This window comes from Pseudorca crassidens, chromosome 12 (genome assembly GCF_039906515.1).
Source record: "Pseudorca crassidens isolate mPseCra1 chromosome 12, mPseCra1.hap1, whole genome shotgun sequence".
Lineage (NCBI taxonomy): Eukaryota > Metazoa > Chordata > Mammalia > Artiodactyla > Delphinidae > Pseudorca > Pseudorca crassidens.
The window spans coordinates 56,304,116-56,327,917 of NC_090307.1; the positions used below are offsets into that span (position 1 = coordinate 56,304,116).

The 23,802-nt window shown below is 37.2% G+C and overlaps 1 non-coding gene and 1 pseudogene across 1 annotated transcript; both read left to right on the forward strand.

The window, feature by feature from the left end:
• The first annotated feature begins 10,976 nt into the window (after positions 1 to 10,976).
• Positions 10,977 to 11,057, forward strand: LOC137204279 (small nucleolar RNA SNORD65). The gene has a single exon (XR_010933509.1). It is a non-coding gene; the product is annotated as a small nucleolar RNA SNORD65 (small nucleolar RNA).
• On the forward strand, positions 10,982 to 12,395 carry LOC137204046 (heterogeneous nuclear ribonucleoprotein A1-like; annotated as a pseudogene).
• Positions 12,396 to 23,802: the final 11,407 nt, after the last annotated feature.

Genomic DNA, 23,802 nt, shown 5'->3' on the forward strand with positions numbered 1-23,802 from the left:
TCATCAGTCCTGATAAAGTGTTGGAATTTTCTCTGTAGTGTGATGGGATAGCACTGGAGGATTTTGAGGTGTGCGTGTTTGGGGCGGGAGTGGAGAGAACATAATCAAATTTACATTTGTAAAGGGATCTCTAGGGCTACCATCTGGGGAACAGACCTTCTGTGGGCAAGAGAAGAGACCGGCTAAAAAGCTCTGCCCTGATCCAGGCAAGAGAGAAAGGTTCTTCCTATATGAAGGGTGCGGTGGTGGAGGTGAGCAAAAGGGGTTGAATTCAGGGTATATTTTGAAGGTGGAATGTCAAATTCTCAGGTTCTAGAGCAAAAATCTTTGAGAGGTGGCTCTTTGTGATTTGCTCAGCTCGTTCAACCCCAAGAGACCACATTTGCACAAAAGCCTGGCATGGTCAAAATTCAAATTTGGCAATTCTCTTCACACGATTGCACTTAGTCATTACAAGAGATTTATGAGGTAGGTTTCATTAACCCCCTTGCAAATTACTGTACCTCGTGGATCTTGTAGATTCTATAGGAGGTATTCAATTTATAGATACCAAGAGAGTACTGTATTTATTTTCTATTACTTATCTCTCTTTGATTTATTAGCAGCCCAGAGTTGAATTCTGTTTTGAGAAATTCACAAAAGAGAATACACGTTTTTGGTTAAAATTCATAACAGTCTGTAGTTTTGTTGCATGAGAAATTCAAGAGATAAATATGACTTATTTAAAACCTCACAAAATGTTTTCTACCCATGGAAAGGCTCCACTTTTGTTCCACAGGTCAGTGTTTTCCTGTGTCCCCAGTTCTTGATCTTGTACCCAGATTGTAAGACCTGTCAAAAATAGAATAGTTGTAGTTGAGCCAAGTAGTCTTGTTTTGAAATTACTTTTACTTTTGAAATATTCTTCTGCATTTAACACATGCAATTTTGGCACAAAGCAGTCACTATCATTGGCTCTCATCCCTGTTTCCCCAGGCACTAGCCTCTCTTCTGGCTGAGCCACAGGAGCAATTAAAAGCATCCTGAGAGATTAATCAAAATGGTGTTGGAAGAAGATCAAGGGCTCAAGGAGCTGAGAAGTCAGGGTATTAGAGCTGTTCTTATAAATATTAAAGTTACTTAAAATACTGTCAGGAAAGGTATGAGGAGATTGTGACCCAGGTCTTGAAGAATCAATAAAGGAAGGGAATTGACAGGGAGGTCAGTAGAAGCCAGTGATGTTGAGAGCAAAGTGCTAAATGCTAATGGCATGGATAGACCTCCTAGTAAGAAGGGCTCTTAGAAGAGCAAGGGGAGGAGGCAATGGTATGGTAGTGTCTGGACAGGAGGAAGCTGATCACCCACTATCCGGGTGTGAGCTTAAAGAATATGTGAAGATAGATACCCCTACCTGATAACAAGTATTCCTGGGAGATGGCCAGTATTCAGTTAGAGCAAGGAGGTGGAGGGACCTTTCAGAAAAAATACTGAGAATATAGGGGAGTGTGCTGGTCATGCAGTAGGAATTCAGAGGACACAGTGCAAATTGTTATTACCCCTATCTACAGTGTTCAGCTAAACTGAAACTCAGAAAGGCTCATTTATCCAGTCACAGGGCTTCTAAGTGGCAGTGGAATTTGGCTCCTTATACAATTTTATGACTCCAAAACCTATGTTCTTTATAGAGTATATGAAGCTAATTCAATATACTGTCAGAGAAATGTTATTATTTACCATGTTTTAGCCAGCAAAGCATTGCAACACAGACACGTAACAATGCTTTCGATGGTAATAGATAAATTCTCTACCCCACTTATGAGAGGTCTCAGTGTTCTGAAAGATATGTTGATCACCTCTAAGAAGTTTGTTCAAGTGCTGGTCAGGGTGAGCTCTGGACTTGATAGCCTCTAATGCCTGCTTTAGAACAGACTTGGAAAACAGCAAGAAAAAATGAATTTGGTTGTTGAGTAATGTTTGGCCAATTCACAGTGTGATTAAGGGCCAACTATGCACCCAGCTCTGAAAAGATGCTCTGCAGAGCCATGAAAAATAGAGCTTCCTATCATTTATGTCTTTCCTGTATCAATTTTCATTTTTCAGTTTTGCTCTTCTTATTCAACCATCCAAGTATTTAAATGTTAATTTTTACCATAACATAAAATAAAAATTTTCCTTTTAAAAAATGTTATCTGGTCAAAGGATGGTGATAGAGTGGGTAGGGTTCCCTTAGCAACTACCACATACAACAATAAGTAGAAATCTCTATGCATTTTGGGGGCAAAGGTTTTCTATGGTTCAGAATATAAATTATTTTTAAAAACACACCTGTGACCTCTTTCTCCAACTATTTGAAAAAAAGAAATAATTTATATAGTAGTTCTTATTTTAATAACTTTTTATTCCCCAACTAGTAGAACAGATAAAGCTAAAACCTAAGTGCCTGGAGGGAGGAATAAAGATAAAGCCATGATTTACTCCAGAGGGTCCCAGAACAGCTTGAAATTTGGACGCATCAGAGGTGTGTGAGGTGGGCTGAGTCTTGGATCTAAGACCCAAGTGGGGATTGATTGTCTACAGTGAAGGTGAAACCTTGGATCTCTTCCTCATCAAGCAAAGCACCAAGTGACTCTCCTTTCCCCAACCCTAGCAGGTAGAAGATGTCTGTTCTCTGAAGAAATTAAGCTCAAGGCTTGGAATGTGGTGGTGAGGCTTATTGAAGATGCAGGGAGTAAGTGAAAATGTGCACAAGAATCATGAGACTGTTGGGCTCACTCGTCATCCCTGCTCCAAGAACAGGGGCCATCAAATATGTGCCCTTCCAGTCACCAAAGCAAGATAATGAAGTATTATTTTTCTGGAGTGACTGCTCTAGAAAAAGACGTTTCTCACTTTTGAGATGGCTGACATTTGGGGTCACCTCAGGAAAGAGGTACCTCTGCTAGATCACGTTGCAATGCTGTCTCTCCACTTGCTAAAAAGTCATGTCAGGCACCTGAATCTCCTGCGTGACTGTTAGTGCCTCACTCAAATGGGAATTTAAAGGCTGGGGTCTCAGGATATTTCAAAAAACCTCCAAAATCGAGCTCAAAGCCTAAATTAACAGGAAGAAATGGAGATAATGCTATTTGAAATGATGTAATCAAGAGGTTCCATAATTGAAGGAGGGAAGTTTTCAAATTTAAATTTTGTTTGCCCAGATCAGTATGAAAGACATCCATCAAGCCACATCATCTTGAGATTTTACAATAAAGAAAAAAAGATTAGAAAAAATCTCCCAGAAAGAAAAGATGGTACACAGTTAAACAAATGGGAGTAAGAATGACCAATAGCAACATACTGTATGTAAACCTGAAAAAAAGAAAATGCAAGCTTTCAAACCAGCCTCAGTGTCTGGCCCTGAGCCAAATTCTTAATCTCTCTGTGTTCATTTTTATTACCTGTAACCTGCAGATAATAATACTCCCTTCATGAGGTTGTTGAGAGAATTAAATGAGATAAAGCACAGAGTGAGTTCTCAATACTAGCTGTTTCTATACTGATAATATGACTACCATACTTTACAACAAGCTCTTCTGACTAGGAAGAAATGTCTGGGAAACCGTAGGTGCAGAACATCATCTTTTAAGTTATTATGAAATGAATAAGGACGTTCTAAGCATGGGATAATAATGGAGGAAAGATTGAAATGTTTAATTTAGATATTTGAATGTATAAAAATCAAAGCCACACATAATAATTGCAAATATTATCCTCAAAAGATAAATTGGCAAACTAAAATATAATTGCTGCAATCATGTGACAAAGGGTAATGTCATTAATTTATAAGGAACAAATTTAGTCAATCAAAAATCTATATATTCTATATATAGGATTCTATCTATAAAGGATCTGAACAAATTATAGGGGAGATTTAAAAAATATGTGAAACCAATTATTAGCTATAAAAATAATCCAATTAAAAAAATAATGAGCTGACAGTATGGAGAACAGTATGGAGATTCCTTAAAAAACTAAAAATAGAACTACATACGACCCAGCAATTCCACTACTGGGCATATACCCTGAGAAAACCATAATTCAAGAAGACTCATGTACCACAATGTTCATTGCAGCTCTATTTACAATAGCCAGGACATGGAAGCAACCTAAGTGTCCATCGACAGATGAATGGATAAAGAAGATGTGGCACATATATACAATGGAATATTACTCGGCCATACAAAGAAACGAAATTGAGTTATTTGCATTGAGGTGGATGGACCTAGAGACTGTCATACAGAGTGAAATAAGTCAGAAAGAGAAAAACAAATACCATATGCTAACACATATATATGTAATCTAAAAAAACCCAAAAAACAAAAAGGTCTAAAGAACCTAGGGGCAGGACAGGAATAAAGACGCAGATGTAGAGAATTGACTTGAGGACACAGGGAGGGGGCAGGGTAAGCTGGGATGAAGTAAGAGAGTGGCATGGACTTATATATATTAACAAATGTAAAATAGGTAGCTAGCGGGAAGCAGCTGCATAGCACAAGGAGATCAGTTCGGTGCTTTGTGACCACGTAGAGGGGTGGGATAGGGAGGGTGAGAGGGAGACGCAAGAGGGAGGAGATATGGGGATATATGTACATGTATAGCTGATTTACTTTGTTATGAAGCAGAAAGTGACACACCATTGTAAAGCAGTTATACTCCAATGGAGTTGTTAAAAAAAATAATAATGAGCTGATATTTTTGGTCTAGGAATTTGGCAAAAACAACATCAGCAACTTATTAATTTCCTAATTATATCTTCATTATACTTTATTATTTGCTTCATATGTCCCTTTGTTTTAGACATACCTTCCCAATTAGGCTCTAGGCGTTGTTAGAACAGAGACCTTGATTGTTTTGTTCAATGCATCTTTCTCAGTGTAGTGGAATCTGGAGTCAAACTGCCTGCCCCAGACTCAGTTCCCTCAGTCCTGTGACATGAATGGGAGTTCAGCCTGAGGACTGATTTGCAACCCTGCCCAAGAAAGGCTAGGTAGCAAGCAGGGTAGTGAGGGGTCCAGTGAAGGGCAGAGGTTCCAGGCAACAGGAGTGATGGTGGCTGAGTGAGAGGCTGCAGTGAGTTGACCCCTAGTGCCAGGGGCAGGGAGGTGTGGCTACCATGCAGATGCTTCTCAGCAGGTAGAAGGCTATTTGGGGAACACAGACCACCCCAGGGGGTTAACACAGCCCAGCACATAGATGTACATTAGGTGCTTAGTAAGTATTTGGTGAGGAAATGCAATTGTAGGGCACAGAGCAGTCATACAGTATTGTTTGTGTTTGGTCTTTAAAACATTTTGGAAATCTGTAAGTCTATATATCGAAAACCATTCATAACCTTTGACACAACAATTTTTTCTTGTTTGAATCTATCCCAACAATATCATCAAACATTTATCTATAAGTGTGTTCACTTCAGGTTTTTAATAATAATCAAAATATAAAAATCACTTAAATGACTAACAACAGGGGAAAAATTAAAGAAATTATGTTAGGGTAGAATATTATGTAGCTGTTAAAATCAACAATTTCAAAAACTACTGAATGATTGGGAACGTACTAATGAGATTAAATGAAATTTGCAAAATGTGAAATTATACAGTGAGGCAAATGTTTAAAAACACAAGCATTTTAGTAAGGAATGGCACTAAATTTGTTAGTAGTAATTGTCACTAGGTGTTGGAATGATGGTTGATTTAATTTCTGTATTTTATAAAGCACTGTAAACGATTTAAAAAAAAAATTAGAGCCATACAGTAAGAAGTATTAACTCAGTAGGAGACAGATAAAGACAATAAGTTATAAACATGGTTTTCACCATGGATGGGTGAATAAACATGGTTTTCACCATGGATCCCCTATGGGGATCTTTAGGTTTTAATTTGTTTATGTAACAAGCAAGGGACAAATGTTTTCCTAATAGAAATGGTAATGTGCCTGTCAGCAGCCCAGTGCTTGGGCACCTGCAGCTGTTCTCCTAGAAGAGAGAAGGAAGACTGGCTGGTTCCCACGCAGCTAAGCCAGCTCCTGGGACTGCTTGCAGACAGAGCAAAGCCCCCCTCTTTAATGGCACAAGGGTGGCCTCGAGCAGAGAGGGAGATCTGCCCACCATCCTTGTTCAATCAGAATGTAGCAGTGGCCAGCTCTCCAGCAGTCACCAGATTCTAGCAGGGAAGACAAGAAAGTGAAATTCAGAAGAAGCAAGGCTAGCATGAAGTCAGTTGCTAACTGTAGAATTCTATGGAGTTGCCATGAACAGTAAGACAGGCTCATGCACAGCACAGATGAGATAGTACAAGATAATTCAAGGACAAAACTTTATATTCCAACCATTTAAAATTCCTGAAACCATCAGGCTAGGCATTCTCTGGTTAATTCAGTGTCTAGGCTCTTGAGTCCCCAAATGTCACTAAATAGTTACCAAAAATGTGGTGTTCAAATAAGTTTGGTAAACACTGGGCTTCAAAACTATTAACGCTTCTAGGAGCCCTTCATATGCTAAAGGGTCTTATAGATCCTTATAGAAGTCTTATAGAAGCCAAAGCTGGATCATAAAGAACAAGTAAACAAAATGTCGGAGAAGGTCATTCAAAGCAGAGGAACCAAACAAAATAGAGGTACCCAGCTGAGAAAAAACATGCCATAGTTATTCACTGATTCAACAGATATTTAATGGGAACCACTATGTGTCAGGCGCTAAAGAGTTACTGGGGAGATAGGGCTGAAGGAAACAAACATATCCCCCTAAAATCCAAATCCATGGGTACCAGACATTGAGTATGGAATTACAATGTGATAAATGACATAAAGGAGAATACTGTAGGAGACTTAATCTTGTGTAAATGGGGGTGAGATATGACAAAAGCTTTTTTGTTAAATTTTCTTAAGCAGATTTCTATGATAAATAGGAATTCATGAGGGGTGAGATGGGGAGTAAGGAGAAAAAAATGGAGGGAAGTCAAAAATAGCTGTTTGACTAGAATAGCTCCCATGAAGAGTGGGGAGAACTGTACAACTCTGGTGCAGTACAGAATATGGTACCTTTGAGAAGGCTAAATAAGTAAAGTATGGCTTCAGAGTAGAGTGCAAAGGGTAAAGCAGCAAATTAAGGTTAGAGAGGCAGGCAGGGGCCTGATTTTGCAAGGCTTTTTGTTTGTTTGTTTTTCCCTAAAAACAATTAGATGACAAAAACAGAGTCTAGAATAGATGTACCTGTATATAAAATAAGTGTTATATATGAGATTCTAGAAATATATCTAGGTAGATAGTTAAATATAGGTAGATAGAAGATAGATAGGTAGATGACAGATAGATGACACTTACATAGGCACCTAGATAGATAGATAGACACCTAGATAGATAGATAAAGACAGACCCTAGAGCATAGAAAAGAAAGTGGGCATGTCCACCTTTTTTGGGATGGGGGTTATGTCATTATGGATTCACATAAAAAAGTTGCTAAGGATTTGAGTCTTGAAAGAGAAGGTATCTTCTAGGAGTCAAGCAGTTCATTCCTTACCATTTTAATTTGGCTATTCTCTACCACTCCTGGAGAAAAACTACTCCTTCTGCTAGTCTATCATCAGCTGCATGCCTCTTTGTAAGTTACTTTGATGCTCATTTGATATTCCTTTTCCCAAAACAATGACACAAAATAATGAGCCCATGTTCAGCAGGAGCTGTCAAATTAGCAATATCACAAAACAATAATCAGAGAAAATGGATTGTGGTGTTCATGCTCTAGTAATGACTATTCCTCTGTGGAGCTATTAGCAAAACCAAGGGATTGGATCAGTATGCAATTTTAATGAAGTCAGGAGTACACAAATGGAAAATTACATGGACGGTGTTTTATTTCCTTTTTGCCCTTCTTTTTTACAAACACTAAACCCTTTACCACAGTGAGTGTTTGGAGTCAAGTCACAGAAATCATTAGCACTAGAATTTTTGGAAGGTGATATTTGCCAGTGATCCCACAGGACAGATCACCTACAGTTGTCACAGATCAGCACCCCTGGCTTATTTTAATTTTATTTTTAAATAAAAAAGGAACAACTTAGTTAACCAAAAGAAAAGGTAATACTTAAATTTCCCAGGCATGAATTAGGAGCAATCCCAGCATTTGCTTTTAAGGGGCATGCATAACCTTGCTTTTTTTCAGTTTCCTCACATGTAAAAAGGGCTGGATGAAGGATTAAAATATATGATTCTTTTATAGTGCTGTATTTTTAAAGGCTGCTATAAAATACAGATAAACTGATTCATTAAACCTAAGGGAATGCATGTTTATTACTCTTTCTTTCCTTTTTTTAATGTGAGGTCTTGCACATCAATCCTTGAAAACTTTCACTAAACAGAGCATCAACCTCTTTCCTCATTAAATAGAAATGGAACCAAAGTGCTTTCTAGGCATCAAACTGTCAATAACTATTTATTTGAAACTAACAAGTGGCAGGCACTTTTCCAGGTTCTGCAGATATTTCACTAAATGAGACACACTGATTCTATCTCCATTATATGAGAAGCCAGTGGGAAAACAAAACAAAACAAACAAAAACATGAATTGATTCTTGAAAAGGGAAGGAAAAAGAAGTGAGAATAATGGAAAAAAACAGAACATATAGAAAATAGCAAGGAAGGCTATATAATCGAGTCCAAATATACTAATAATCACAATAAATGTAAATGGACTAAATTGGCTAGTTGAAAGATTTTCAGATTGGATAAAAAGAAAATCCAGCAATATAACATTTAAAAAGGACATGACTGGTGGCGCAGTGGTTGAGAGTCCGCCTGCCGATGCAGGGGACACAGGTTCGTGCCCTGGTCCGGCAAAATCCCACATGCCGCGGAGCGGCTGGGCCCGTGAGCCATGGCTGCTGAGTCTGCGCGTCCAGAGCCTGTGCTCCACAACGGGAGAGGCCACAACAGTGAGAGGCCTGCGTACCGCAAAAAAAAAAAAAAGGACATGACTAAAATATAAGGATACAGAAAGGTTGAAATTAAAAGATGAAAAAAGATTTGCCAGATAAATATAAAATCTTTAATAAAGTGTGAGTCACCATTTGCATCAAACCATATAGTCTGTGATAACAAAAAGCATCATTAAGGATAGAGAGGGAAACTGTATACAAATAGTACTTTAGTTCAATAGGAAGATATAAAAATTCCAAATTAGTACACATATAACAAAATCTCAAATTTTGCTAGGACAATTGGACAGCCACAGGCAAAAGAATGAACCCTTATCTAACACTACAAACAAAGTTAAATAAGAAGGGATCAAAGACCTAAATGTAAGAGCAAAAACTATAAACCTCTTGGAAGAAAGCATAGGAGTAAATATTCATGATCTGAATTTGGCAAAAGATTCATACAAGTGATACCAAAAAGCATGAGTGACAGAAGAAAAAACAAGTTGGATTCAATCAAAATTTAAAGTTTTTATGCTTCAAAGCATTCTATCAAGAAAGTAAAATGAGAACCCACAGAATTGGAAAAAATACTTGCAAATTATCTTAAGTAAGTGAGACAGGATGAGCACTAATGGACAAGTGGAAGACTTGGCTTTGGATAGATGTCCCTACTAAAGTGCAGAAAGAGGATATGGATACAGATGTGGAGGTGGGAGTGTGTATTTCTTTTTTGATTGCTTCATTTTTCTTTACAAGGAAGCATGTGTGTGAGCATGTGTGTCTGTGTCTCTGTGTGTGCTGTTTTTATTAGGAAGCTAAGGATATTTAAGCCATATGTTGGTAAAACAAGACCATTCTCAGACAGTCTGGATACGAGTGAGTATTAGAGAAGACTATCCTCAAAAAAGGTTGATTCTTGAATATAAAATACTTTTATTTGGGTAGTTAGGCTTGCTTCTAAGTGCTCTCTGGAATCTTTCTCACAGAGAAAGTTTCACACCTTCTTTTTAAAGCTCAGTACCACATGTGACTACATGGTACAGGGGTTAAGAGCAAAGAGTGAAGTCAGACTTATTTGAATTGGACAGTTTGCAACTCGCTGGTTGAGAAAAAAATCTTTGGAATAGTGGAGGAGTCCAGTAACTTCACTTAGTTCATTTAAAAAGCACCTACCCTATAGGGCTGCTGGAAATATGAGATAAAGTGTACATAAATACTCTAATAGACAATGTTCAATCAGGAAACAGAAGCCATACTATGTATGTACTATGTATGTAGGAGTTTAACATATATAATGGGGGTTAATGACTTGTGGAAATGCTGGGGAAGTAGTGGTCAGAGAAGCTGCTCCTGAAATTAGTAAAGTTGATACCAAAGATCTCAGCTGTAAATGCCAAACTAGATGTTTCTCTCCATCTCACCAGGAAGCTGCTGTAATTCTTGAGATTCTCTGATATGATGTTACCAATTGTTTCAGTCTTCTGTGGCAAAGTGGGTGGGAAAATCTACTATGGATTTCCTGTCCTTCTTTATTTTCACTTTGCAAATCTCCTGGGAGTTCCTCTCATTGATAAACTCTAAGCCAAAACACTGCAGGGAAGGAGATTCTGGGAAACATAATTCACAGTCTTAGAAGAGGTGGTGGTGGTGTTAGCCCAGTGCTTACTTAACATGGTAAATTATAAAAGAAAAATTTACAAAGAAACTGGATATAAAATAAATTGCTGAATATATAGTATCTCCCTTATATAATTCCCATGTTTTGTGTGTTTCACAACTTCATTGTACACTCAATTTCAATTAGTGAAATTAAGAAAAAGGATTGTAATATATAGTCGTGTCAAGTTTAAGAGTTTGAGAGATTCCATTCAGACCATTAGCCTGTTTTTATGTGCCAGAGAAAATCACCTCTGATCATGATTACTATATGACGGTCTACTGCACACATTAAAGGTTTGATTCTTAAAGTGTTTACTGTGCATCCAGTGTATAAGCATTGCATTATATGACTGGAGGAATACTGAGATAAATGTAAAACACAGTCCTTTCAAATGATGAAATCACCTAAAAAAGCTGGAATTACCGGCAGATTGTGTGGTGGTGAACCTACGGTTAAAGAAGACACTGAAGAACATCATCTAAGAGATTATTTTGAACAGTGTGGGGGGAAAATTGAAGTGATTGAAATCATGACTGATTGAGGCAGTGGCAAAAAGAGAGGCTTTGCTTTTGTAACCTTTGATGACCATGACTCTGTAGACAAGATTGTCATTCAGAAATACCACACTGTGAATAGCCACAACTGTGAAGTAAGGAAAGCCCTATCTAAGCAAGAGATGGCTAGTGCCTCATCCAGCCAAAGAGGTCAAAGTGGTTCTGGAAACTTTGGTGGTGGTCGTGGGGGTGGTTTTGGTGGGAATGGCAGCTTTGGTCATGGAGGAAAGTTTAGTGGTCGAGGTGGCTTTGGTGGCAGCCGCGGTGGTGGTGGATATGGTGGCAGTGGGGATGGCTATAATGGATTTGGTAATGACAGAAGCAGTTTTGGAGGTGGTGGAAGCTACAATGATTCTGGCAATTACAACAATCAATCTTCAAATTTTGGACCCATGAAAGGAGGAAACTTTGGAGGCAGAAGTTCTGGCCCCTGTGGTGGTGGAGGCCAATACTTTGCCAAACCCCGAAACCGAGGTGGCTGTGGTGGTTCCAGCAGCAGCAGTAGCTGTGGCAGTGGTAGAAGGTTTTGATTACTGCCAGGAAACAAAGCTTAGCAGGAGAGGAAGCCAGAGAAGTGACAGGGAAGCTACAGGTTACAACAGATTTGTGAGCTCAGCCGAGCACAGTGGTGGCAGGGCCTGGCTGCTACAAAGAAGACATGATTTAGACAATACTCACGTGTATGGGCAGAAAGACTCGAGGACTATTTGTGACTAATTGTATAACAGGTTATTTTAGTTTCTTTTCTGTGGAAAGTATAAAGCATTCCAACAAAGGGTTTTAATGTAGATTTTTTTTTTTTTGCACCCATGCTGTTGATTGCTAAATGTAATAGTCTGATCATGACGCTGAATAAATGTGTCTTTTTTTAAAATGTGCTGTGTAAAGTTAGTCTACTCTGAAGCCATTTTGGTAAACTACCCCAACAGTGTGAAGTTAGTATTCCTTCAGGGTGATGCCAGGTTCCATTCAAAATTTATTTACAGCCTGCTTTGGTGGAGAAGCTACTGTCTTCTGAAACCTTGGTGTAGTTGAACTGACAGTTACTGCATTGTGACCTGGAGTTCACCGTGAAAAGGGTCACCCAAGCCAAGTCATGGAGTTTTTTGATTATTAATATATGATTGTCGGCACATCCTATGCAATATATCTAAATTGGATTATGGTACCAGATATAGATGGGAATGAAGCTTGTGTATCATCAAATATCATGTGTAATAAATAAACAATTTAATACCCTCTTAAAAAAAAAAACCACAGTGCTTGCCATCAAGAAACTTGCAGACTTAACAGAGAGCAAATGGCTAAATGATAAGGACAAATTCAATTGCTAATTTCTGTTGGCATTCCAGTATCAATCTGTTTATTCTCATTTTCCTCTTGACTCCTCTTAATTTATCTGTATTTTTAGTTTGGAGATCTTATAGTCAGGGTATAAAATGCCAAACATGCTTAGATGAATTCACATATGTGAAGTTAGCATTCCTGCCATATCGTGATGAGAACTTGAATGTTCCATAAAACTTCTATTTAAATAAAGATAACATTTTCTCCCTAAACTACCTCTAACAGTTATAAAAACTTTTGGCTCCTTTATTTCTAGAATATTGAGACTTGCTAAACAAATTCTTATTCTCTCGAATATGGATTTTCCAGTCTGAGTGCTTTGATTTTTGCAGGCATTTGGTCTCTCAGCCTGGAATGAATTTCCCTCTTTTGTCTGCCAGGCAGGACCCTACCCATCTTTTGAGACTTATCTTGAGCATTGTCTTTTGTAAGGAAACCCACTTCATCTCTCCCAGCTAGAATTAGATGCTTCCTTTACTGGGTCAGAGTCTATTTCTATCACACTGTTACAGTTGTGCTTGCTTTTCAAACAGTGTGTTGTCACTGTTTAATCCACATCACCACCACTGCACACTGATCTCCTTAATCTATGGATGGAGTCTGATTCATCTTTGTGTCCTCCGTGCTTATTTCATTATAGTCCCTGTATTAGTTTCCTGTTGCTATAGAAGAAAATTACCTCAAGTTTAATGGCTTAAAACAACACAGACTGGGCTTCCCGGGTGGCGCAGTGGTTGAGAGTCCGCCTGCCGATGCAGGGGACACGGGCTCGTGCCCCGGTCCGGGAAGATCCCACATGCTGCAGAGCGGCTGGGTCCGTGAGCCATGGCCACTGAGCCTGCGCGTCCAGAGCCTGTGCTGCGCAAGCGGAAAGGCCACAACAGTGAGAGGCCCACGTACCGCAAAAAAAAAAACCCCAAAAACCCACAGGCTTATTATTTTATAGTTCTGGAAGTCAGAAGTTTGAAATGGGTCTGACTAGGCTAAAAATGAGCAGTGCTGTGTTCCTTCTAAAGCCTCCAGGGGAGAATCTGTTTTCTTGCCTTTTCCAGCTTCCACAGGCTGTGTCCATTCCTGCAGTCCTGGCTCTTTCTCCATCTTCAAAACCAGAGTAGCTCTTCAATCTCCCTCTACCTCTTACAAGGATCCTGGTGGTTACATTAATCCAGGATGATCTCCCAAATCAAAATCCTTAACTTAATCCTATCTGCCAGGTCTCTTTGCCATGTTCACAGGTTCTGAGGATTAGGATGTAGACATCTTTGGTTGTTGAGGGGGTACCTTGTGCTGCTTACCACAGTGTCCAAACAACATCTGCTCAATTAACGAGGCATCCACATATCTGAGCCCCATCCATTCCCTGAATAATGATTTCTTTGCACTCCCTGGACCTCTTTCAGCTCTGTACAATCTTGTGGCATGGAGTACAGACCTTTGTATTTTTCTGTGTGTGTATGCTCTGTGTTTTTTTAGATACATTCCTATAGGTGATGATTTCAATTATGCTTCCGATAGAAACAGTGCCATTTGACTCACCTAAGGAATAAAAATATTGTAAAGTTTAGATTTTTATTTTTTTATAAAACTATTAGACTTTCTCAAATCCCATTTTTTACACAGCCCCTCTCCTGTAGTACAACGTAGAAATACTTTGACTTAGGAAGAGGGAGAGTGAAGAGGTACAGTTAATGTTTGGTGAGAAAGACAAAATATGCCATTATTGTCACATGAAATAGACTGAGATTTGCCTTTAGATCTTAAAATTAACAAATGAAAAAGGAAAGATAACAGTATAGTTTCCAAACTGGTTTACCTTTATTCTGACTCTTTTTAAATCTTTTTTCCTCTCATCTACTTTGTCTTCCTTTTATTATTCTTTATTTCCTATTGGGTCATGTTTGATTTAGAATAACCCTGTTCAGTGTTTCTTTTAAATTCTCTTATCCATTTTTTAAAATTTCATTTTGGGATTTGTGTTATTATTTATCCACTGTCTATTTTAATCTCTTGAGGAACCCAAATCAAAAATTCTCTTACCACCTTTATTTAAAATAAATTTGAAATCCACATTTTATTGCAAAGACATCCGTTGACTTTATGTTGCTGCCGTCAGTATTAATGCTGTCACTTGAAGTCTAAATTGTCGGCATAAGTGTCAAAGAAGATGCCAATAAAAAGGTGTCATTGATTTGCACTCAAATCACCTGAGAAATAGTGACAAGTTGGCATAGGAGAGAAAAGCATATGAATGCCATAAGGATATGTAAGTCTCATTGATGTCAGTTTAAAACCAATTCAAATTTTAGCAGAAATTATTATTTGAAGTGTCTGAATTTATATTTGGCAATTGCAAGAAAGCTTTGAGGTCATAGAAGGAACCCAAGGTAGGATAAAGAAACAAAAAATCACGGCAGAAAAAATAAGTAATTCTATGGCAGGTATCCTGTTGATTTTCAATGATTCTGGGGGATCTATTCAACCTTCCTAACACTTTGATTCTCTACCTTCAACACTGTGGTGGGGATGACTAAGTAATTTAGGACACAGAAACAAGTGCCACGAACACAAAAATCACAACACAGAGTATAATGAATTACAAATCACTAATTTTGGTTGTCGGTAAAATAAGAAACAAGCTAAAAATACCCCATATGGCCACTAATATTAAACATGATATTGGAAGAATTAGGCAATGCAACTAAAAGAAAGCAAATGGGCATAAACATTGGAAAAGAAGAGGTAAAATTATTTCTAGTTGCAAAATGTATGATTCTCTTTCAAGAAAACTCAAGACAATCCATTGATATGTGCTCTGTTCTGAAATCTTCTCATTTTATCCCAACTCCCCAAATACTAACAAAAAGTTGACCATTTCCCAAGGAATTGTTTTATAAAAGCAAATTGGATTTATCATAATATTATATTTTGCTGAAAGAAGCTCATAGCTTTCATTTTTACAGTTTACCATTACACAGAACTTTTGAACATGAAAATATTACCCATCTAGGATTAATATATTTGAAATTTTAGAGTTTGATATTTTGAAAAATATCAAAGTTAGCTTTAAAAAAGGTTGTAGAGTTGTCTGGATTTACATAAAATTATATAGAGTCTTATATAAAAATGATAAGAGGGAAATGTTTTTCAACCTGATTCTTAGACTAAGATACTCATGTGTCATACCTGTAGCTTCACAGAGACTACCTGAGAGAGCTTTTTTACCTAGTCAATGTCTTGTTTTAAATCCACACTAGCAGTATGGACTTTGAATTTCTGCTCAGACGTATATACAAGGGAAAAGCATGTATAACATTCATCTTAATTTTTCCTGTCTTACATATAAATGCAAAATTATTGAGAGCAGAGATAGCATAATAGAATAATTTGAGAACTAGGTAGAGCTTAGTGAATTATTTTAAGAGTTACTTCCAATAAATCAACTGTAAATTCTTAAACTTATCCTAAATATACAAAATTAATGTCATCTTGTTATAGTAGACACATAACCAGGAAAATTCAGATGTAAATAAGCAAGTTCTTTGTTGGCTATTTATACATGCAATATTGTCTTCTAGATGTTTTCTTCAGTTGCTGAATTTAGCTACTTATACTACTGATATTTTCAGTTTATAACTGAGCATGATTTTCAGTTATTATGACTTTTAAATGATTCAAATGAAATAAACTGAAACAAAATGATATATTCTTTTTATATTCAATTCTGGAGTGGTCTGAGCATATAAATATTTGTATACAAATTAATTTAACAATAATTTAACAACTCTGTTCAGCTTTGCAACCTCTATCTGACTTTACTATCATTTAAAATAATTTCATTTACATGTCTTATTAATATACCATCGCATAAATTGAAATTTTAAAATGTTACTAAAGGGCTTCCCTGGTGGTGCAGTGGTTAAGAATCCACCTGCCAATACAGGGGACGTGGGTGTGAGCCCTGGTCTGGGAAGATCCAACATGCCGCGGAGCAACTAAGCCCATGCACCACAGCTACTGAGCTTGTGCTCTAGAGCCCGCAAGCCACAACTACTGAAGCCCACACACCTAGAGCCCGTGCTACACAACAGGAGAAGCCACCACAATGAGAAGCCCGTGGGCCACAGTAGCCCCTGCTTACTGCAACTGGAGAAAGCCCACACAGCAATGAAGACCCAGCGCAGCCAAAAACAAATAAGTAAATAAAATAAATTTATTAAAAAAAAGAAACCTTATTTTAAAAAAAGTTACTAAAGCCTTAACAATTAAAATTATAGATATTTTCTTCACCTTATTGTACATTATTTGAAATATATTAGTGTCATATTTTAACAATGGAGCACTTTCATTATTTGTAATGTTAGAGAAAGATCACTGCTATCAATTTAATTCCACACTTAAAATACTGTAGTAACAACCCAGAAATGATTTTTTCCCCCTCTTTTTCCCAGATTTTGATAATTCCCTCAATTACTTGCTCTAGAAACTTTCTGGAAACTGCCATGTAATTTGATGTCATTAAAAAATAAAGGTTAATTTGCTCAATTGCTAAGACTTTAATTACAACACATCAGTTATTTAGACTGTTTGACATTTCCTGTAAATTCCTTTAATTAGGAAACCCTTAGTGAGTCTTATGAAAGGAGATGAAATCACTAAAATATGTTGACAGAGATAGATATATTTCCTCTTACTGAATGAGCTCAAAACATCATAAACATTTGGAAAAACCCAAGAATTATAATTTTACAGTTAAAATGTTGAGTGGTATGACCTCAAATTCTTTCTGGGTTTGTTGTGATTGCTTTATTGCCCATTTATTTGTTGGGAAGGAGAATGAGCTTGCATTGATAGGGAAAAAAATTGTGATTAAAGAAAGGGTACTCATTAAAGTGTGTTACAAGAGAGGGTCTATAAATTGTTAAGCTGGAAATTCAGAACCTCAGAGTTTACAATCAGGAGGGGAAAAAAAATCCTTAGATTTCAAAGTTGTGTAATTTAATTACATTTTATGTTTAAGTGTTTACCAAGAGTAGAAGAGTGGTTCAGCCTGTAACGTAATTGTGTAATGTCAAGAACAAAACAAAAATGCAGATTGAAAACCAGCCCACCTTTTATGCTACTCAGTGTGAAACATATGTAGACTTCCTCATGGACAGTAACCCCATAATCACAGAACCCTGTCAAACCAGCTATGCCGTATGTGTGTATATAGATAAAGGAAATTGCCTCAACATATCCAGGCACCATAAAAAAGTGTACATTTAATCATGGATAAGAAGCAAATATTGAAATGTTAAATTCAAAGAGATTCTTAACTCACTCCCACTTTGACCCTATTTCTGAGTCATTTCCTATATGAATAAGAGTATACATGTGAAGGCCTACTTTATTAGGATTAAGACACTTTTCTAACAAATAAATATGTTTTAAGTACAAACCAGTATCTACTGCAAAGTTGAAAGAGAGAAATGGGGTGGTGTGATGCTCATGGTCAGAACTGAGGTTGAGAAAGCAAAAGACTAGAGAAGCTCTGGAATGGGGCATCTTCATACCTGGAGCTGGTGTCACGAGCCTGTGTTGTCTGGCAAATCTGAAAAACAAGACCAGGTTAGGTTTTTAAGTGACAACATTACTAATAACGATAACTAAAGTTTATTACAAATGTAATATATTCCAGGTGGAATTGAGTCCATAATCCTCATCTTGAGCCTGTGGTATATGCACCTGTATTATCCTTACTTACACGTAGGAAAGGTGAAACTTAAGGAGTCTGAGGATATTGTCAAGGGCACATGGCAAGCTGGTATCAGAGCTTTATCTCCTGCTAACTTCTTTCACCTTTGGGAAGGTACTGGGAGGAATTAAAATGAGATTATCAGGCTGGAGGCCACTGTCCAGAAATTTGAAACACTGAGCAGAGTCCACTTACCCTTTCTTAAGTCTCACACTTAAGAAGTGAGAAATTATACTCTACCTCCTTGAAGGTGAACTATCTACACAAATTAGAATTCTTCTATTTGGGATATTTGTTTCTTCTCCCCAGTTATTTATTTGTTCAATAATTTGTTTATACAGTCTGGCCTTGTGGATGCTTATTTTACACTTTGGATTATAATATATTTATTTATTTATTTATTTTTAATTTATTTTTGGCTGTGTTGGGTCTTTGTTGCTGCATGCGGGCTTTTCTCTAGTCGCAGCTAGCGGGGGCTACTCTTCGTTGCGGTGCACGGGCTTCTCATTGCAGTGACTTCTCTTGTTGTGGAGCACGGGCTCTAGGCGCACGGGCTTCAGTAGTTTTGGCATGTGGGCTCTAGAGCGCAGCCTCAGTAGTTGTGACGCACGGGCTTAGTTGCTCCGCGGCATGTGGGATCTTCCCAGACCAGGGCTCGAACCTGTGTCGCCTGCATTGGCAGGCGAATTCTTAACCACTGCGCCACCAGGGAAGCCCTCTTTATTTATTATGTTACTCAAATTATACCGAAATTTGGCCTTGGGAGCTCTTTTAGTTGGCACCTGTGTCCCTTTGACATACCCTATCATTGTGGGGGGGTTTTGTTTTGGTTTTTTGTTTCATTTTGTTTTTGTTTATTTTTTAGTAATTCATTACTTTCTAACACCACAAAATGGTTTAGGCTCATCTTATATATTCTCTTCCCTAGTCCTAGATTCAACTATTTCTCCAAGGAGCCCTTATTCCTTTCATTACTACTAGAGTGTCATTTCTACTAGGACCTGTCAGCTGACAGAGAAGCAACTACATGACTATGTATTCTAACTCATGTACATACATTTATCTATAAATGTTTCTATATTTAGCCATCTGTTTCAGTATTAAGCTAAACATGACTTCACACTGATTCTCCAACTCTAATCCATTACCACATGGATCCCTCTAGCCCCCTTTCCTTGCTTTTCTGGAACCCCGCCCCCCTCCTCTGAGAAATGAAGCTCCCACCATTCGTAATCCATTCACTAAATTGTTCAGTTCTAACATACATGACAGTGATTTCTACATTGCTAACTCAACACCCATGGGAAACAACTTTATTATCTAGAATACAGTGCTTATCTACAATTCCTTTTCCCTTTAATTTTTTAGACTTTGTTCATTTCCAAAGATACTTAGTCAGCACCTTTTTCTCCCACCATCTTCAGCAAAGTTGTTTCGTACATGAATAATACAGTTAGATTCTTTTGTCACATTATGTTTTCTTTCCTGGAATCCTCAGACCTGCTAAATGATATTTTTAAATTTGTATGCATTAAAGTTATAGCTCTCTTCATCCTGTAAAGTTCTGACCAAAGCATAGTGCCATTATCATCCATGATATTTTACAGAATAGTTTCACCATCCTAAAAAACGCTTGTGCTTCGTGTACTCAGTCTCCACTCAATGAACCCCTGATAACAACTGATCTTTTTATTGTCTCCTTAGTTTTGCCTTTTCCAGAATGTCTACAGTTGGAATCATATACTATGTAGCTTTTTCAGGGTGGCTTCTTTCACTTACTAATAAGCGTTTACAGGTCCTCCATGTCTTTTCATGGCTTGAGAGCTCATTTATTTTTAGTGCTGAACAATATTCCATTGTCTTGGTGTACCACAGTTTATTTATCTGTTCACCTATTAGAGAACATCTTAGTTGTGCAGGTTTTTATGTGGGCATAATAGGAGCATGATTATTAGATTGTATGGTAAGAGTACGTTTAGTACTGTAAAAAAACAAAAGCAAAAACTGCCAAACTGTCTTCCAAAGTGGTTGTACCATTTAGCATTCCCACCAGCAATGAATGAGAGTTCCTGTTGTTTCACGTTTTCACCAGCATTTGGTGTTGTCAGTGTTATGGATTTTTGCCGTTCTAATTATTGTGTAGTGGTTTCTCATTCATTGTTGTTTTAATTTGCATTTTCCTGACAACATATGATTTAGACCATCTTTTCATATGCTTATTTACCATCTGTATATCTCCTTTGGTGAGGTCAGTTCAGGACTTTTAAAAAACGTGTGTTTTTTTTTTTTTTATTGCTGAGTTTTGAGAGTTCTTTGTATATTTTAGATAACACTCCTTCATAAGATATGTCTTTGGCAAATATTTTCTCCCAGTCTGTAGCTTGTCTTTTTATTCTCTTGACATGGCTTTCACAGAGTAGCAAATTTTAATTCTAATGAAATCTAGGTAATCAATTTTTTCTTTCATGTATCATGCCTTTGGTGTTGTATCTAAAAAGTCATCACCAAACCCAAGGTCATCTCAATTTTCTCCCAGATTCTTCTAGGAGTTTTATAGTTTTGTGTTTCACATTTAGGTCTGTGATCCAGTTTGAGTTAACTTTTTGTAAAGGGTGTAAGGTCTTGTCTAGATTGTTATTATTTTTTGCATGTGGATATCCAGTAGTTCCAGCATTATTTGTTGAAAAGACCATCTTTTCTCCATTGTATTATACTTGTTCCTTTGTCAAAGATCAGTTGACTATATTTATGTAGGTCTCTTTCTGGACTTTTTTTTTTTTTGCGGTATGCGGGCCTCTCACTCTTGTGGCCTCTCCCGTTGCTGAGGACAGGCTCCGGACGCGCAGGCTCAGCGGCCATGGCTCACGGGCCCAGCCGCTCCGCAGCATGTGGGATCTTCCCGGACCGGGGCACGAACTCGTGTTCCCTGCATCGGCAGGCGGGCTCTCAACCACTGCGCCACCAGGGAAGCCCCTCTTTCTGGACTTTTTATTCAGTTCTAATGACCTATTCTTTCACCAACACCAAACTTGATTACTATATCTTTATAGTAAGTCTTGAAGTTGAGTGGTGTCAGTTCTAAAACTTTATTCTTTTCCTTCAATATTGTGTTGGTTATTCTGGGTCTTTTACTTCTCTATATAAACTTTAGAATCAGTTTGTTGATATCCCCAAAATAACTTGCTGGCATTTTGATTGGGAAGAACTGACATCTTGATAAAATTGAGTCTTTCTATTCTTGAACATGGAATATATCTCTATCTATTTAGCTTTCACTTGATTTTATTCATTAGGTTTTTAGTTTTCTTCATACAGATCTGTACATATTTTGTTAGATTTATGCCTACATCTTTCATTTTTATGGGTGCTAGTAAATAGTACTGTATTTTAGATTTCAGATTCCACTTAGTCAACACTGGTATATAGGAAAGCAATTGACTTCTGTCTATTAACCTTGAATCCTGCAACCCTGCTATAATTGCCTATTAGTTCCAGGAGTTTTGCTTTTTTTTTGCTAATTCTTTCAGATTTTCTACATAAGCAGTTATGTCATCTGTGAACAAAGGCAGTTTATTTCTTCCTTGCTGATCTTCTTTTTTCCCCTACATTTTATTTTCTTTTATTGTCTTACTGCATTTACTAGGGTTCATTTTTTAAAACTTGTTTTAATGTGTAATTCTTTAATCACAAATGATGTTGAGTATCTTTTCATATGCTTATTTATCATTTTCGTGGTTTCATTGGACTTTACCATGAGAACATGATGGGCTTTCTGGAGGTAAAACTGATGAATTGTGGGATCCCCCCGAATAATGCAGCCATCCTCCAGAAGTTTCCTACTCTCATGTTCATCCACACTCAACTTGCAACAGTTTGTAAAAATTACCATTTAATTGTTCTTACCAGTTTATGATGGTAGCAACTTCTGCATCAAGTAAGCGAATCTCAGATTTGTCTCTGGATTTACCTATCTCTCCAGATTTCCAGATGGCAGTTGGCCTTGCAACTTCAGTAATCTGCTGGCTTCAAGAAAAGTCACTGATTTGCAGCTTCTCCAGCTTTTTCTCTTGCAAAGACAGGAGTGATGACTTCCAAACTCTCTACGTATTGATTCTAAATCTAGAAGTCACCAAAAATCCTTTTAAACATGTCTTTTCTTCTCTCAATTTCCATTTTAGATTCTTAAAAAAATCAAAATAAGCAGAAATTATATTCATTTATTTTAAGAACTAACAATTTACATAGAAAGATGATACATACATACAGGATTTTCATAACTACAGAGAAGTCAATGTCTGGCTTCAAAGCCTCAAAGGACAGGATGACTTTTGTTAGGGACTAATGCATCTGGTGACTTTAAGTTGAAGTCAATGCTCATTTACCGTTCTGAAAATCCTAGGACCCTTAAGAATTATGTTAAATCTACTCTGTGCTTTATAAATGGAGCCACAAAGCCTGGATAACAGCACATCTGTTTACAACATGGATTACTACATATTTTAAGCCCACTGTTGACACCCACTGCTCATAAAAAAATATTCCTTTCAAAATATTACTGTTCATTGACAATGCACCTCGTCACCCAGGAGCTCTGATGGAGATGCACATGAGATTAATGTTGTTTTCATGCCTGCTAATGACACAACATCCATTCTGCAGCCCATGAATCAAGGAGTCATTTCAACTTTCAAGTCTTACTATTTGAGAAATACATTTCATAAGGCTATAGCTGCCATAGATAGCATTGATAATTCCTCTGATGGATCTGGGCAAAGTAAATAAAAACTTTCTGAAAAGTATTTACCATTCTAGATGTCATTAAGAACATTTGTGATTCACGGGAAAAGGTCAAAGAATCAACTTTAACAGTAGTTTAGAAGAAGTTGATTCCAACCCTCATGAGTGACATTGAGGGGTTCAAGACTTCAGTAGAGGAAGTAACTGCAGATTTGGTCAAAATAGCAAGAGAACTAGAATTAGAAGTGTAGCCTAAAGATGTGATTGAATTTTTGCAATCTCATAATAAACTTCAACGGATGAAGAATTGTTTCTTATGGATGAGCAAAGAAAGTGGTTTCTAGAGATGGAAACTACTCCTGGTGAAGATGCTGTAAAGATTGTTGAAATGACAACAAAAGACTTAGAATACTACATAAGTTTAGTGGTGGGGTTTGAGAGGATTGATTGCCGTTTACAAAAACATTTTTTAAAACATTTAAAAGACATTTTTTATTGGCTAACATTATTTTTTAAAGTAAGGCTTATTGAGATATAATCTTCATACATTGAAATCTTATTTATTTATTTAAAATTGAAGTATAGTTGACTTACAACATTATGTTAGTTTCAGGTATACAACATAGTGATTCAATATCTCTATATAGATTATACTCCATATAAAGTTATTATAAAATATTGGCTATATTCCCAGTGCTGTGCATTATATCCTTTTATATGGACAGGAAAACCAAAAACATTTGTGTGACTCACTTTACTGTGATATTCACTTTATTGTAGTGGACTTGTACCAAACCTGCACTACCTCTGAGGTATGCATATATATGTGTGTGTGTGTGTGTA